This window comes from Ceratotherium simum, chromosome 36, assembly GCF_057802395.1.
Source record: "Ceratotherium simum simum isolate JZ-2026a chromosome 36, ASM5780239v1, whole genome shotgun sequence".
NCBI classification, from domain to species: Eukaryota; Metazoa; Chordata; class Mammalia; order Perissodactyla; family Rhinocerotidae; genus Ceratotherium; species Ceratotherium simum.
In genome coordinates, this window is record NC_141935.1 from 9,339,155 (window position 1) to 9,351,825 (window position 12,671).

Consider the following 12,671-nt stretch of genomic DNA (forward strand, 5'->3'; position numbering starts at 1 on the left):
GGTCTTTAACTTAGAGAGCCATTCGTCGCGGAAAGGTGTGATAAGTATTTTTGATAACATCAAGTCAGATTGTTACTCTAGAAAATGATCCGGTATTCTACGATTGAGCTAGTCTTCCTAGCCAGTGCGGTTGCCTCTGAGGAGATGTGAGGGTGAATTCTATGCTCTTTTGTCTCCTCCAAGCACTGGATTCTCATTTCTCTGCTGGGCTGCCCAGAATTCCCAAGTTTCCTGTAAATGCGGACAAGTTAAAATTCTCTCCCGTTTCCTTCCTCCTGCAACTTCTTCTCCTTCTCAGCTCCCTCCTATTTCCTTTCTCATTCTAACAGACCCAGAGGATATTTTTACTGGAAATATCCATCTATCTTTAAACCTCCCATGATAAAACCAAGACATTGACCACAAACCTATCCCTCCAAATATGTTTTTGTTCTTAACTTGAATTACCAGATAACTGTGGGTGAAGTAACCAGCCTCAATGATCTGTTTACCATCTTCTCTATTTCATGGTCTGGAGATCCGGCCTTTTATGAAACAGCTATTTTTAAATTTCCAAGCTACGTGATTACAAGTGTTAGCTGCTTAACTTTCCTTGGAAGATGAGTAAATGTGGACAAAGATGTTTTACGTATTTTCTAGATTGTTTGTTTCTCTGTCAAGGATCCTTCTGGTATGTTAGAACCTCAAATACTTAATAAGACATGTTGTTAGTATTACTGGTTAAAAGAGCAGGTTTAAGAAGCATTTTCTTCTTCAGAAACCAGGAGGGGATTTAGAGAAGAGTAATCACTTTTGTTTCTCATATAGTGACATTTAGAAGTTACATTCTAGACAATAACTTGTTAAGAGTGCTGTGGTCTACAAGACTTTAGACTGAAATGTCAAGTTTAGGAAAGAGTCTTGAGAAGAAACGTTCTTTCCGGTAATACTTGAAAGGCTGAAGGCAGCTGTTGAAGAATGAAAACAGGGCAACTATACAGAGAGGTTTAGTGGCCTGCCCAAGGTCACACAGACTGTAAGCGGTAGGGCAGGAATTCAAGCTCATGACCTCCTGACCCCAATGTCTAAGCCCTTGGCCACAAGGATGATAATTGCCAAGATTGATTGAGCACTTCCTCTGAGCCAAGCACAGCCTCACAGGCAGCAACTTGATGGTAACTCTTGAGATTCTCGAGAGTGGGCATTGGATCTTCTATTTCTGTATGTCTTGTGCCTATACCAGGTGGTATCTCAAAAACTGTTAGTTTAAATAGACCCCCAACAGCCCTAAAAGGCAGGGTGGGATTTTGATGGAAGTGAGGCTAGGGTGGGGAGTTGGGAGAAAGCCTGCTTTTGTGATAAAGAGAAGTGGAGATTTTTTTTGATTGTCGTAAGAACACTTAATATGAGATCTACTCTCATAAGTTTTTTTTTTTTTTGCTGAAGAAGATTAGCTCTGAGCTAACATCTGTGCCAATCTTCCTCGATTTTATATGTGAGTCGCTGCCATAGCATGGCTGACGAGTGGTGTAGGTCTGCGCCTGGGATCTGAACCCACGAACCTGGGCTGCTGAAGCGGAGCACTCCAAACTTAACCACTAGGCCATGGGGCTGGCCCCTACCCTCTTAAATTTTTAAATATACAATACAGTATTGTTAACTATAGGCACATGTTGTACAGCAGATATCTAGAACTTGTTCATCTTGCATAACTGAAACCTTAGACCCACGATCACAACTCCTCGTTTCTCCCCTCCCCAGCCCCTGGCAAGCACCATTCTACTCTCTGCTTCTATGAGTCTGACTCTTTTAGATGTCTCCTCTATATGGAATCATGCAGCATTTATCCTTCTGTAACTGGCTTACTTCACTTAGCATCGTGACCCTAAGTTCATCCGTGTTGTTTCCTATGGCAGGATTATAAGAAGTGGAGATTTTTACTAAGTATAACTGCCCGGCACTGATGCTGGTGCTCAGACCTCACTGGTTGTGGCAGAGGTTGGATGCTTTCGCCTCTTCTTCCACAACCAAGCCTTTGATTTTTAGCTGGGCACACCTGCAGAAGTGGTGTTCAACTTCCAGGAAACGTCCTTGAAGAGTAGGAGTGTATCCTCCTTTTCTGCTTCTGTCCTCCTGCATGGAATAGGGACTGAATGGCTGGAGCTCCAGGAACTATTGTGTTCCATGAGGGAACCTTGAAGACGAGGCAACAAGGTAGAAGCAATCTGAGTCTCTGAAATTACAAAGGGCCATGCGTGTCCTGGAATGAATATCTTTGTACGCTTAAATGTGAGAGCGAAGAAAACTTCTATCTTGTTTATGCCACGGTTGCTTTTTCAATGCTATTCATAGCTGAACCAAATCCAAACTAATATACTTGTATCATTTCATTTGATCCCAAAGATAACCTTCTGAGATAGGTACTATGATTATGTCCATTTGTAGGTGAAGAAATAGAGGACCAGAGAACCTAAGTAACTTTTTCAGGATCATGCAGCTACCGGCTGGTAAAGCTGGGATTCTAACATCCAGTCTTAGGCACTGTGGTATATTCATCACATGTAAGATGGATCAGACAGAAGAATCCCTACTGCTCTTATGTCTCTAGTTAGGGGACCTTTCTAATAAGACTAAATGATGGGTCTGACCTTTTATTTATTCACTTATTTTTTTATTGAAGTATAATTGACTTACAATATTATATTAGTTTCAGGTGTACAACATAGTGATTCGATATTTTATACATTACAAAATGATCACCATGATATGTCTACTTACCATCTGTCACCACACAATTTTATTACTATATTATTGACTATATTCTATGCTGTACATTACATCCCTCTAACATTTATTTTATGGCTGGAAGTTTGCACCTCTTAATCCCTGGCACCCATCCCCCACCCCTGGGTCTGACCCTTTAGTGGCTCATTTAGTAAATAGTTTAGTGCACAACCTCTGCCACAGTCAACTACCTAGTAGAACATACAGGATGTTTTGGTTAGAATGTTTTTGATTTTGTAACTGAAAATCCAATTCAAATGGCCGTGAACAATTAAGACATTTGTTAGCTTACATGAAGGGAGATTCAGACATAGAGTGGTCTTCAGGGTTGGCTGACTCAGCAGCTAAGCGATGTTAATAAGAACACGGGTTCTTTTCACCTCTGCTCTGTGGCCCAGAGCATTATCTTCATCCAGAAGTTGGTTCTCCTTGTGGTGACAAAAAGGCTGCTTGGAGCAATCAGGATTACCTACTTTCCTATTCACATCTAGCAGAAAGAGAGAAGGCATTTCCTCATCTTTCTTTTAAAATTGAGGTAAATCTTTCTCAGAAGGTTCCCACTAACATTCTCCTGTCCAGTAGCAATTGACTGTAGATATGGAGGGAGATGTCAATAGACAAGTGATAACTGCAGCCGTGGGTGTGGATGAGGTGCAGGGCTGCCTGCTGGCAAACACATCATTTATGATGTTTAGAAAAGGACACTCCCTCTGGGCCAAATAATTAGAAATCTGCACTGCATCCCTCCCTCCCCCAAGGCCAACTCCGTGTTAGGACTTCAGCTGTGATTAAATTCCCCCTCCCTTGACCAGGTGGCTTTGTGCAAGACACTCCCTTCACACCAGGTGTGGCAACAGAGATAAGATGGTCTAGGGGAGTGGTAGACTGAGAAAAGAAGTGGGCCTTGATCAGAACCTCAAGGAGAATGTTTTCTTTTCATAGTCTAGAGTCCAGAACCGTAGTAGTGATGCACCTGCTAAGTCCAGAGCAGAGTAGGTCTGTCACCTCCCTCATCCTAAAGACTCTACCTCTGTTAACACAGCCTAATCCTGCACTGGATTTGGGGGGACCACAATAATCTGTCAATTTATGTCAACTTGAGCTCCTAGGTCTTTTTCATAAGGGCTACTCCTCAGATATATCCGTCTCAGGCAAAGAAGTTCAGGAGAAGAGCCTGTGTGAGAAAAAGAGACACGAAGGTGAGGCTGGAAAGTCAGGAGTGTGGCCAAGAGAATCAGACGCTTCAGTCTTGGAGTTCACTAATGGCAGTTGGCTTGCCCCTGTCCTGCCCATTTGTGAGTGAGAATCTCCTTTCTCCAGCTGTATATCGAGGGTCTATTGATGTGTATGTGCAGGTGTATGTCGTGTGTATTGACGTGTATGGCCCAATTTCCAGCGCCTCGAAGGTATTCACCAAACATGACTTAGCTGTACAGAGGGGGATTGTCTATCCCTATTCCCTGGTCCTCTGTCTCTCGGTAGCAGTGAAATGCACAGAACGTGCAGCTGTCCCCATGCACTACTTCCAGGACTCTGCCTACCTCCTCCACTGCCTCCTCCATGGGGCTTAACTCGTTGGTACTTTCCCCCCAGGAGGCAATGCTCCTCTCCCAGCCCCCTCAAATTCTTTCTTGCTTTTTTATTTGCAAAGGGAGGAGGGTGTGGGTTGGAGGAGGTAGTGTATCTATGAGGAGGGAACTGATGGGAGTCCTGGGAGAGCAGGACCCTAGTACCCTTAACAAACAGTGCCCTGCTTTTTGTGCCTAAAGGCAGGCAACCGGGAAAGGATCAGAATCTCTCTCCTTAGTGTCAGGCAGACAGTTTTGTTCTTTTTCAGGTTGTAAACCATGTGTCATCAAAGATCATGATTCCTAAATCAGCTCCATGGGTGTTGCGGTAGCAGGATTTCCTCTTAGAATCGGGCAATAGATAGCCTATCAATCACAGGTTCTAGTGTTTTGTATTTTTCTCTTGCTGTCTTTACAGGCACTTTGGGGGGCATTGTGAGATGCTGCCTCAGAGACCGGTTATTTGAAACTGGAGTCTTAGCCTCAGTATTTAGATAACTACATCTATAAAGCCATTTAAAACAATTTTTCTATTTAGAAATGAAAAGAAATCATCACTACTGGTTTGACTAGATGCCTATTTAAATGACTAACTCCATCTCAACCTAATTACTGATCTCCTGATTGGAAGTTAATACATAACTTTTAAACCAACACTATCCCTTCAACTCTCAAAATTGCTGCCTGGCTTCTATATAAATTAAAAGTGTCTTGAGTGACCTGCCTGTAACCTTACTTCTTTATCAAGGCTTCCCTAATATCAGCACAAATTGCGTCGTGGAATTTCCTCTTAGCACGTAGATATGGACATGTATCATCAACCAATATTTAAATGCATAAGAATTTTATTCATTTTCCCCTCAACTAAATTCTTCAAAGGCTAGAATTGCACTATATAATATATACTACAAATATATAATACATATATATGTTACAAATATATATTATATGTTACAAATATATAATATATGTATTACAAATATATATGTATGTTACAAATATATATGTTATAAATATTATATGTGTTACAAATATATTACATATATACATTTGCTTTTACTTCTTCCAAAATACTGATTGCATCCCGTTTCACGTTTCTGTCCCTACTGATATCACTCTAGTTTCGGTTCTCATTTCATATTATCTGCACAATTGTAATCTGTCTGTCTTGCAATTTTTTCTCATCTCGGTGTGTCTTACATAAAGTGGCCAGATCAGACGTGTTGGGAAGAATTCTCATCTTGTTACTCTTTTGCACAAAAATGGTTAAAAAAATTCCCTATATTTCTTTAACAAGAAAGCACAAAATTGTTAGCTGGATATTTTTGGATACCCCAGGTCCAATGGCCGCTTAACTCTTATTTGACTTTTCTCTAGCATTTTGAATTGTTTGACCTGAATGTAGTTTTTTCAAATCCCTTTCCCCCCTAGCTTCTAGCACAGCATTCTCTCTTGGCTCTACTACTCTCTGTAAACTGCTTCTCGGTCTCTTTCACTGGATCTCAACGTGTCTCTCCAATGTTGATGTCCTCTAACAGATGCTCCACCTCTTCTGCTCTCCCTCCACACTATAGGCTCTTCTTGGGGCCCTAACTTATTCTCGTGCATTAACTTGCGTGTACACAGTGGGGACTCCAGCCTCTTGGTCTTCAGGCTTGACCTATCTACCTGGTTCCAAACGTGCATTTTCAAATGTCTGGTGAAAAAACCATATATCTGTGTCCTCCATTAAAATGACTTCTTCAATGGCTGAAAGTTGTTTCATTATTAAATTTAGAAAAAAATCCCTTCTTCTTATATGTAAATGATAGGTAAACAATCTACAGTTGTAAATCGAACTTCCATAGTGGATGAAGAAGAGAGAAGGACAGTGGCAAGTGGGTTCTACTTTTGACTTTGGCACTAATTTGCCATATAACCTTTAAAAAAACACTTAAACTCATGGGGCCTTAATTTGATGTCTTTAGAATACGGGCTAATCTGGTTGAGGCAGCTGGTGTGGGGAAATGGCCTGCATCTGAAGTCTCGTCTTGGTTCTGTCCCAAAGGAGCAAAGTGACACTGGCAAGTCACTTCACCTCTCCAATTCTTCCTCTCTTGTGAAATAAAGAGATTGGATTAGTTACTCCTTCTATTCTGTACTCTTTGTAAATAATCAAGTTGGCATCAAAGATGAGAGGCAAATTATTAAGAACTGCTAGGCTTTTGAGTTCTACTAGGCTCTATAAAGATAGACTCATTTGAGTTCATGAGCAATTTTTAAGCTAAAAATAGAGTCACTGAATTACTATTGAGCACCCATATAATTACTAATATTTATTGTTTATAGTAATTTAGTATTGGTAGCACAATTACTAATAGTATTCTCCTAATACTGTATATTGTAGCATACACTACACTTACTAAGAGTATAGGTACCATTATTTATTGTTTCTCTTACTTCTAGTAGGTTGGCTCTTAGCAGGTGTCAATAAGCTTTTTTGTTTTAAAGGAATGATTAAAGAGATTATACACTGCGAATTGAGCACAACCAGAAGGAACACTTGAAATAGAAAAGTATAAAAATCTAGTAAAAGATAAAGGGAACTATATCATGTAAAAATCTTGGCTACGGTAAAGAGATCAGTTACGACATGACTCAGAATTCTCAGAAGTTTTATAGGGGAGAAGAAATTCGAACACTTGTAGGTTTACGGGACTCCTCTGTTCATATTTTCCATTCTATTCAGGCACCACTTGAATGGTCAACCAAAGCTTTTGTCTTTTCTTTCAGGCAATGATTGTAGAAGAGATTTCAGTAACCGTACCTCCTCCCCTAACTTCCATTCTGACCCAGGATTAACACACACATACACACACAGAGAAAATAAGCCTGTTTGAAAATGAAATCAAACCATTTGGAAGTTTAGGCAACTTATTTGACATTGCATCTGTCATGATTTTATGCAACGTTGCACTTATAATTCTATAATACTAATTTTACATCAATAAAGCAAGACAGTTTTAAAACATTATCAGTTACAAAATAAATATCCATGTTTTGTATGCACTATGCTTACAGTGTATCTAAAATCTGTTTTTTTCCATCAAAACTTTGTATTTATTTCAGATGTTTGTTTTGTTTTTAATTCAAACAACAAATCTTTTCTATTTAAGTACAAAGATCAATTTAGACTCTTTTAATTTCTTTATCTGGGCTATGCAGAAGGTGTTCCCTCTGAGACCTGAATCTGTTAATTCCTCAGTGGTTCCTACCTCACCGATGAAGAGTTCCAGACAGGTTATTCATTAATTATTGTTGTCAGTAGCCTCACTCCCAGTATTAGCTGTCAGATTCACTGCCAAGCTTCCTTTGTCATTGGCCTTAGTAAGACCAATCTGGGTTTATATTTCATGGTAGTTCATAGGCTGTTCTGTATGCCCTGCCCAGAGAGGAGGCATGGAATGTCATCCTTCTTTACAAGTTGTCATTCCTGATGCTGTGAAACATTTCCCAACTCTTACTTAGTCATTTCCTTTCAACTCCTGGGTAATGTTGGGTTCATTTCTTGGACTTTTTTAGGTAGTTAATTAACATTGAGAGGTGCAAGTGGTTTCTTTATATTGTCATTTGCTTTCAAGAAGAGTTTGCTCTGGAGGAGGGCTACATGGGTTCAAAGATTTATGAGACTGCACTCTAGATTTTTATCTTTTTGTATTTCCAGACTCTAGTTAACTAAAGGTATTACCATCAGTCATTGGCAGATCACTTTGGGGTTTATCTGAATCAATCTTGTTTCTAGGGTGATACTATTCAGACTGTTGCCCCAGGATGTGTTCACCCTGACTCTTGGGGTGGGGGTGGGGAAGTGGAGGAGGGAAATGACATAACTGTGATTGGACCTAGAAACCCTGTGCCATTCATTAGCATATTCATGAGGTGGCAGCATGCATGACATCCGTGCCAGATGGTCTGTGAAATGGAGAAAGTGTGCATATATTTTATTGTCCAAGTTTGGGTGAGTGATAGTGGATGGGTAAGAAGAAATTAGGAATGAAAGTCTAAGAAATGACTAAAATTTGTCTTAAATAATCTAAGAATGTCTTTCTAATTAAAATAAAAATATGGAAGCGTGAGGTCTTTTGGTAAATTTAGTATATACCATTTCTCTATGGGATAGATTTGCTTATTTGTTCATTTAACCACACTTATTAGGCATCTGCCATATGCCTTGACCTGTGCTAAACATTGGAAATAAAAAAATAAAAAAATAAAATATGGTTTATTTCCTTTGACTAATTCACAGTCTAATGAAAGGATAGATACACATTTAAATGGAATATGATAGTTGTTGAGCATTCCCTCTCAAGTCTCTGTGTGTGGACTTCTCCTTCTGTTTCATCACCTGCCATCAGGGTGACAAACACTTCCATCCTTTTCAAGGTGGGAGGCATGCTTATAATTATTCTAGGCCATTGACAAAGGGATTTCCAATATAGAGCAATTAAGAAGGGGCTGTCCTGGGGAATGGAAAGCCCACACTCAAAGTGATGGGTGGAATGTCTAGCTTTACTTACCCCAGGGCAACAGGTGATGTTCTCTGGAGTTCTGAGGAAGGTCTGCAGGCTTGTGTCGCCTTCTAAGCAACAGCTTTGCAGGGTAGTGGACAGCTCCCTACTCCTCTTCATGTAATTGTCCTACTTCTAGTCATAGTTTCTCTTCTTACATAACCCTGGGTGGGGTCTGAGAGGATGCATGGAAATTAGAAGAGCCAATGTGTGCTCTAAAGAAGGGAGCTGGGCCAATTGTGTCATCTTGGAACAGAATTTTGTGCTGCTTACTTTGGGAATCCTTTTTAAACTTTTCTGTAAAGTCATGGTTCTGCGCTGTGGACCTCTATGGCTGCCTGGAGATTCTCAGAATATTGTTTACAAATGCATAAATAAGCGGCCGGCAGGGTGGTGTAGTGGTTAAATGCATGAGCTCCGCTTCTGTGGCCGCGGGTTCACAGGTTCGGATCCCGGGCGCGCACCAACGCACCGCTTGTCAAGCCATGCTGTGGCGGCGTCCCATATAAAGTAGAGGAAGATGGGCACGGATGTTAGCCCAGGGCCAATCTTCCTAGGCAAAAAAAGAGGAGGATTGGCATAGGGTGTTAGCTCGGGGCTGATCTTCCTCACACACACAAAAAATAAATAAACGCATAAATAAAACATATAGGATTACAAAAGAATCCAATTATATTGAAATGTAGTAATCAAAATATTAAAAACAGTGATAGAAGAGAATTCCACTTCCTCGAAGATGGAATCGATTTTTTTGCCCCTATTTCTCCCACTAAATACAATGACTAGCCCTGCATATTATATATGAAACCAACATAAAAAGACCCTGAAAAGTGGAGAGAAGTAGGAAGCCCAGCTAGAGACTTTAGGGCCCAAGGAATGATGTAGTGGTGTGTTCCCTGGATTGTCATTTTGCTGCAGGTGTCCCAGACCGGGAGCTGAAAAAGCTGGCAACCCAGAAATGTCAAGGCACGTAGACAAAAATGTCCCAACAAAAGCCTTCTTTCTTTAGCCAGAGGACCAGGAAAGGGACCACCTAGCAAGACAGAAAACTTTTAAACAATAAGGACTTCACTCCAGCCAAACACTGTAGAAAAGAATCTATGGTCCCACCCACACCAATGCCAGAGAAATTTGAATGCAGAGTATAGACTTCCACCTTTGTCAGGTGGTAAGCCAGGGGAGCATCAGCGGAGAGCTAGTGGAGAGTTGAAACTCCCACTCCAACCCCAGCAGTAAAAATGAGCCTCTCTCCCCCTTGGGTGTCAACAGAGGCTAAGTGAAAAACTTGGACTTCTAATCCGCCTGCAAATAATCAGGCAGTATCTCCCCTCTCCTACTGGAGCAGTGTCAGATGAAGCCAGCTAACACGGAAGGTTTCAATAGCGTGGGTCTCATAAGAAAATACTCAGCGTTCAGATTTTTGTACAGAATCACTTGTCGTGCCAAGAACCAGAAAAATCTCAACTTGGATGAAAAAAGACAATCAGTAGATGCCAAGAATGAGATGACAGAGATGTTAAGATGATTTGACAGGGATTTTAAAGCAGCCATTACAAAAACATGTCAAAAAGCAATTATGAACACACTTAACACAAACAAAACATGGAAAGTTTCAGCAAAGAAACAGAAGATATGAAGAAGACCCAAATGGAAAAACTAAAACTGAAAAATACAATAACCTAAATAAAAATGCAATGGATGGGTCCAACAGCAGGTGGATAAGATAGAGGAAACAATCCAGTGAAACTGAAGATAAAATAGAGATTATCCCATCTAAAAAAAGAGAGAAAATAGACAGAAGAAAAAAATGAACAGGGCCTCAGATACCTGTGGGACTGTAACAAAAAAAGATTTGCTTTATTAGAGTCTTGAAAGGAGAGGAGAAAGGACAGGGCTGAAAAAGTCATCCCTGAAACTTCCCAATTTGAAAACAGAGCTAAACCTGCATATTCAAGAAGCTGAGTGGATCACAAAGAGGATAAACCCACGGGAATCCACATCGAAACAGGTCACAGTCAAACTTCTAAAACTAAAAGCAAAGAAAAAAAATCTCAGAAGTAGAGAGAGAGAAATGACCTTACCTCTAGGGGGAAAACAACTTGAATGACAGGAGATTTATCAGAAAGCATGGAGGCTAGAAGGAAGTGGCATATATGATTTTTCAAGTGCCAAAAGAGAAGAACAGTCAGCCCAAAATTCTATGTCCAGTGCAAATGTCCTGGGAATGAAGGGCAAATAGAGACAGTCTCAAATGAAGGAAAACTAGGACCATTTGTCACCATTAGAATACTTGTAGTTCTTATCTCATGAAAGCCGGGGGAAACAAGACAGGCTTACAACCAACTCAACACATAAGTGGCAAAAGAGAATTTAATATTAAAAATCAGGTGTTGGATATTCCACTTCAGCTTTCACAGTAAAATAAACAAGCCAGTTAGAAGATGGACAAAATGACATGAACAAAAGACATGCACAGACATTTCACCAAAGAGGATATACAGATGGCAAGTAAGCTCGTGAAAATGTTCAACATCGTTAGCCACTAGGGAAATGCAAATTAAAACCACAATGAGATATCATTACACACCTACCAGCATGGCTAAAATAAAAAATTGTTTTAACACCAAATGCTTGTGAGGTTGGAAAAAAACTGGATCACACATACTTACATTGCCAGTAAAGATGTAAAATGGTACAGCCACTCTGAAAAACAGTTTGGCAGTTTTCTTACAAATCTAAACAGACAACTAGTGTATGTATCACCCAGCAATTATGTTCTTGGGCAGTTATCTCAAAGAAATGAAAACTTGTGTTGACACAACAGCCTGTACGTGAGTGTTTACAGCAGTTTTATTCATAATAGCCAAAACTAGAGGCAATCAGATGTATTTCAGTGGGTAAATGGTTAAAGAGACCATGCACACTATGGAATACTACTCAGCAATAAAAGGAACACACCGCTGATACACGCGACATCTTGGATGAATCTCCATAGTATTATGCTGAGTGGCAAAGCCAATCCCAAAATGTTACATACTGTAGGATTCCATTTATGTGACATTCTACAAATGACAAAATTATAGAAATGGAGAGAGATTAGTGGTTGCCAGGGTTTAAGCATGGGGTGGGGTGGGGTGGGAGGGAAGTATATGTGACTATAAAAGAGCAAGACAAGGGACCCTTGTGGTGATGGAAATATTCTGTATCTTGACTGTATCAATGTCAATATCCTAGTTGTGATATTTCACCACAGTTTTGCAAAATGTTACCATTGGGGGAAACTGGGTAAAGAGTACACAGGATCTCTCTGTATTATTTCTTTCTTTATTTTTTTTTTTTTTGCTGAGGAAGGTTCATCCTGAGCTAACATCTGTGCCAAACTTCCTTTATTTTGTATGTGGGTCGCTGCCACAGCACGGCTGCAGACGAGTGGTGTAGGTCCATGCCCGGGAACTGAACTGGGGCTGCTAAAGTGGAGTGCGCTGAACTTAACCACTAGGCCAGGGGGCCAGCCCCCCAAAAGATTATTTTTTTATGGATAAAAAATTATTTTGGAATTAATAGAAAGTTATGGCTTAGCTTAAATAAGTTTTATGTCTATTCCATTCAAAGAGGATTTGTTATTGAAGAGCAGAACCAGGCTTTGGTTTAGTTAATCAGTCAGTTAACGCAAGTTCACGGAGCGTCTAACAACATTATGCACAGCTAAGATGTACCTTCCCAGACCACCCAGCCTCCTCCCTATCTCACCACTTAGCTTATGTCTTCCATAAGCACTTGTCATAATCTAGAA